A 6,000-nucleotide genomic window follows, 5' to 3' on the forward strand; every position below is an offset into this window, starting at 1 on the left:
AACACGCACAACTTGAAGCAGGATCCTGACAAGCTTTCCGGGAGCCAGTCTCACTATGACTTCTAGTAAATAGGAGTTTCTCGCTTTTTAAAAAACTGCTTTACTGAGATATAATTCACCCACTCCCCCATTTTAGGCATACAACTCAATGGCTTTTAGGATGTTCACACTTCCTTCTTTGATGCAATAAAGTAACTAATTCAGGTTTCATCCTGTCAACCTGCTGTTTGGTCCAAGAGGTCCTGATAGGACTCAGATCTTGAGGACGCCGGTGGCCAGAGCCACTCTAGGCTGGTCAAGAAACCTGTCCTGAGAGCCTAGGGCTTCACCAATGATGCGTTCCCATCAAGGACCCTATGAGAAAGTATCTATTTAACCACAGTGTGAAAGAGCCCAGGAAAAAGGAGGACACCTGATGCCCGATATTTACTCACAGTTGTATATTCATATCCAGTACATCCCAGCACGTGGGACCAGAACATCCCCATCACCTACATGTCCTGGTCCTCTCAGGTGGGGAAGGGACAGGGGAGGGGACAGGGGAGGGGAGGGGAGGGGAGGGGAGGGGAGGGGTGGGGGATGGGGTGGGGAGAGAGTGTGACAGGAAGAGGGTTTGGGCACTTGGGAGGAGAAGGGGGTCACAGAAAGGATGAGGGCCAATCAAGCTCTTGAGGGGAGGAAGGAGGGTTCAGTAAGGTCAGGAGGTCAGCAGGTCAGGAAAACAAACAGCAGGCAAGCGGACTCTCAGGAGCAGCTGGAGGGGACCAGACACCTCCCTCCAAGCCTTCTCCTGTCTGAACGCTGCTTAGCAACGCCCCATGCTTTATGACCTCTCTCGACCAATCACCTGCCTTTGCCCCTGGCACCTCACAGTGGACATTCAGGGTGACGTCACTTTTACAATGTGCCCCGCCTAACTGATCCCCCACCACCAACTGCCATCTAACACTGGGTCCTCTCTGCAAACTTTTCTGACCTTATGCTTTCTGGTCCTGCCCAACTGATGTCCCCTGCCCCCTACTTCTTGGGTGCTCCCTCCTCCTTTTCCAAATTCCCAGGATTTCCCTTGGGCAGTGGCTGAAAATCATATTAGGTAGACAATGACAGAACCAGGAGGAATCAAATATACCGGCAGGGTGGGAGGTCCTCTCTCCCCTTCGCTCAGCACTGCACACAAAATGCAGAGAGAACGTCCACAAGACGGAGATCTTAACAGCACACCATCTTAATCACGTCGCCACACCCATGTGGCTGTGCTTATCTGTAGTACACCTGTAGGTGACACATTAATTTTAAGTACGTATGTCACATGCATAAAAATAAGCCCTATGGTTTTTGCCAAAAATATATAAAATTATAAAAAATAATTATATATTGTCACACCCCCTACACTGCCCTTGGGTGATTCACTTACACCCAGGTTCAAGGAGGCAGAAACTACCTGGGTGGGACAGAAGCAAAGTTGTGCTTTGGGGCAGTACTGGCTGTGAGGGGGCCTGAGAAACCCTTTTGGGGTGGTGGGAAGACTTGGTGTCTAGATATGGGGGGTGGTTGTGTTCACTCAATCAAGAAATACTGAGCACATGGGGCCTGCCAGTCTCAGGAGTCAGAGAGACACTCCTGCCCTGTGGGGAGTTGACCCCGACTGCTCACAGGCCCAGTGGGGCTGCGTTTCCAACCACACTGCTGGGCCTTCCTGGTCCCACAGCCGGGCTTCAGGCGCTGTGCTGGCTCCAGGATCCCCTGGCCTGGAGGGACTGAGTCCCATCCAGGGTGAGCAGGCTTCAGGGATCCTGGGTCTCCTCCTACTGTCAATCAGAATTCCTTCCAAACCTCAGGAATCGGGACACCCTGTAAATAACCAATTAGCATCAGGACAAAGGTATTGAGGTCTCACACTAAGCAATAAACTGTGCCAACTGACCAAATTCAAAGTGCAGTGTTCCAACTACACAACATTCACAATAACCCATTTTATGGATGACAAGACAGAGGGGGTGTGAATCACCTAAGGGTCTCGGGGCGGCGAGTGCTGTAACTTTACCCTGAACTAAGATCTACCTTGGAAAGCGATTCCACCTGGAGCCCATCCTGTGACCTGCTCCCTGAGGTTCTGAGGAAGACCGTTGGCTTTTCCTTGGGAAATTCCTCTTGCAATGACATTAAGTCATGCATCAGTCAGGACAAACGGTGAGGATGTGTTCATGAGGGATCCTGACTCTTAACGGCAAGTCAACTTTGTCTCAGGAAATGGGTCTTCTATTACCATTAATTCGGGCACCAAGGTAAATAAGAGTAACAACATAAAATCCATCATACATATAAGTACTTTTAATTTAAAATATAAATAACTTTATGAACTATAAATGGATGCATTGCATTGGTCCATGACAAACAGGACATTACGTACATTCATTACAAAGAAGTGCTGTCATGGGTGGGGATGTGGTGACAAGAGCAGGGTCATTTTTAGCAGGGAAGGATGTCCTACAGCTCTCAGTACAGGGTGGGTAAGTTCACAGTGCTTCTCCCCACGACCAAACTCTCACCACACACACACACACACACACACACACAGCAAATGTACATAGATCCTAAAATGACCATCTACCTTCTGATCAGAAAAAAGATAAAGATATGTGCTCACATCACCTAACAACACACTGACCACACACACAGTTCCCATAATAACTTCTTAATACTTCAGTTCTATGAGCCTCTGAAGTTCCCCTCACTTGCGCTCACCATCATCTAACAGAAAGAAGTCATAAACAATTCTTCAAGTTTGATTCATTACAGTTCCTCTAAGAACTTATATTATTGCAAGTGTCAGAAGAATATAAAATTCAATTTCAGATGGAGTTTTTGGCTCAGTAGTTTTCATGGTTAAAAGTTTCCACTGACTACACAAAATTATTGGCTCTACTTTTCTCGTTCTGTGCTTCCTGTCCCAACTAAAATTTCCCTATACATCTCGTTATTTTGGATTTCAGTCAGTGGTCTGATAGTGCATTTTGTAGATAGTTTGATTGTTCCTACAGATCGCTATCTATTGATGAGCATTTTATTCTTTTAGTATTAAATAGAACAAATGACTTCCAGTCTACAGCTTTTCCTGTAACTGGAGAAACAATAAAGCTTATACCGACATCACTCACCACTACACTACCAGACTCACAGCTTGTCCTGACCGTACTCTGACCTCCTCTAGTCAGTGTCCAGAAAAATCAAGCCCACACACGTGTGGATGTGACTCTATAGGGCCAGCACGCCCACCTTTTTCATTTACTTACTCTCAGTCGTCACTACTTTCCTATATTTGACCTAGAAGTTGCCCTCCTCCTACCCCTACCCTGAGCATTTCAGAAGAGTAACCTTAAAACTAAACTCTTCATGGCACAAACTGTAATCACATTACTAGTAGCCATAAAGTTAGCCTATGAATGAATTTAAAAGGATTAGAATGAATGTATGATAATTACTTTAAACAAAAACATTTTGACTAATAAAACTGTAGTTAACTTCATAATTATCAAATGGCATTAGTCTATTTTACTATCCTTTTTGCATTTACAGTACCCTATATGGATACTAATATATAAATCACACTTAACATCCCCAATTACTATGCTTAGATGGCACAATATCATCATTTTTCATTACAGCCGCTGTCACCATGCTCAGCACCCATTCTACGTGAGCTGGCATAACACCTGCCATCAGTGCTCCCCGCCTGTGTGGCCGCACCGGGACCGTCAATAACAGCTGTGGGACCCAGCGCCTGCGGTACTGATTGTGTCCAAAATCTTAACCTTCTTCAAGGCTAAAACTCATTATTCCAAACATTATAGTAATATAATTAACACGATTACCAAAATTATATCCTCTGAATTAACACTAAACCTTATGGCCTAGTAACCAGACTTATCAGCTTTTTGCTCCTGAATCAACTGACACAGCCTCCACTTTTCACTAGTCTCCTTTCTGTTAGTGCCTCCACTTGCATCAACAATGTCTCTTCTTCCACCAGCATACACAGCCAGCCGATTTCATCCATCCCAGCAATCACTAACCCCCAAAATTGTGTCATCACAAGTACCCTTACTACAAACATCCTTAGACTTTCACACTTCACAACTGACCACATTCTATAGTTTAATCAAAACAAAATTAGTCAAAACCCTAATTATTTACTACCCACTGAGAAAATCAGACAAGATGATTAAATTCAGGACTCTGTTTCTTACTGTATGTACTCCTTGGATCATTTTCACTTGTCACTGCATTAATTTTTACCCAGAATCTTGTAGGTTACTTACATTTTATAATAATTCAACACTAAACTCAGGCAGCATCCATTTCTTAATCTGGTGTTTCCCTATGACTGGCATGAGTAAGAGCATTTAGAGTAAGCAGACTCCTTTAGGACCTGCTCCATTGGTTCCCAAGGGCTTAACTGGAGTTTGCATTCCTGGACCCAGAGCACCTGCAGTCATGCTGGTCACACGAGGCAGCTGGGGCACATCACACATTATAATATTCAATCCCTTGGAAAACCAGATGGCATATCCTGTCCTTATATTACCTTTACAAAGAATGATCATAACGAGCCCCATCTGTCTGTGCCAGACAGATGTACAGCCACTCCCACAGGGCTCCCCACCAGCCACAGACAGTAGGAGCTGTGGGCATCCGTGCTCAGACAGCATGATGTCACAGAGGTGCTCCAGCCCTGACAACAACCCACGCCTTATGTCCTGGTCTGAAGCACGTGTCAGGCACCCAGGCACGGGGTTCAGCACCAGGACGAGCAGTCCCCTCAGCTGGAGTGAAAACCAGCGAGCTTGCTGGGGCACTGTAAGATGCAGAGCTACTGCTCTTGAACAGCCTGTGCAGAGATCCGCTGACTCCCCGTCACGGCAGGGACAAAGCAGGCTGAACACTGCCTGGGGCTCCGGCCGGCTGGCAGGGGTGGCTCAGGGGGACCCCCGGACTCCCCCAGGCTCCTGCTCCCTCCCTCCGTGTTCTGGTGCTGCTCCCCACTCAGGTGGAGGCCTCCACTGCCAGTGAGAGTGCACACCGTGGGAGAAAGTGGTGCTGGAGTGGGTGTGGCCCTGTCTCTGAAAAGACGGCCGGCAGTCACGGCCAGCTAGTGTCCCCGCACACACTCTGCAGGGAACAGCACCAGCACCAGGGCAGGGCCTGCCATCACCAGAACTCACTTTCCTGTGCACGCCTGACGGGGTGGGGCCAACTCAGTGGTGCAGCCCCAATTTCTCTGGCCCCAATCCACCCTCTAGCCAAGGTGTGCACACTGGGGAAAAAGTAAAACCAGTACAGAAGTGCTGCTGCAAACCCTCAGGCCTCAGCCACATCCCAAACGAGAGACTGCCACCACACCCAGGAGAACCCCACTCCCACAGAGATCCTGCTCCAGCCCCACAGGACCCCGTGCCAACCCTGATAGGGCTGGAACAGTCACTGAGCAGAGGAGAAGCCTCTGCTTCAACCTGGAACTGGCTCCAGCCCCTCTGACTCCAGCCCTGCCGCCCCCATTGCAGTGGCTGCCAGCACGTCCCGGGGGAAGAGGTCAGCCCAGGATCACTTCAGGTCCAGCTGTTCCCAACAAACCCACTGGGCACAGAAGACTGCACAGGTATGCTCTCACACAAGGACACCTTTCATTCTGGGGCAGGCAACTGTTTCACCTAATTTCACAGAAATACAGAAAGTTAAAATGAGAAGACACAAGAACACATTTTAAATGAAAGAATAACAAAATAACCATAATGAAAAGAAATAAATACTTTACCTGAAAAAGAGTTCAAAGCAATAGCAACAAGAATGATAACTGAACTGGGAAAAAGAAGAGATGAGCACCGGGAGAACTGTCAAAAGAACTAGAAAATATAAAAAAGACCAATCAGAGCAGAACTGCAAGTTGTACAGAAGATTAGGCAATGCAGATGATCCATTAGCAATCCGGAAGACAGAATGAAA

The sequence above is a fragment of the Camelus dromedarius genome, chromosome 6 (assembly GCF_036321535.1).
Source record: "Camelus dromedarius isolate mCamDro1 chromosome 6, mCamDro1.pat, whole genome shotgun sequence".
Lineage (NCBI taxonomy): Eukaryota > Metazoa > Chordata > Mammalia > Artiodactyla > Camelidae > Camelus > Camelus dromedarius.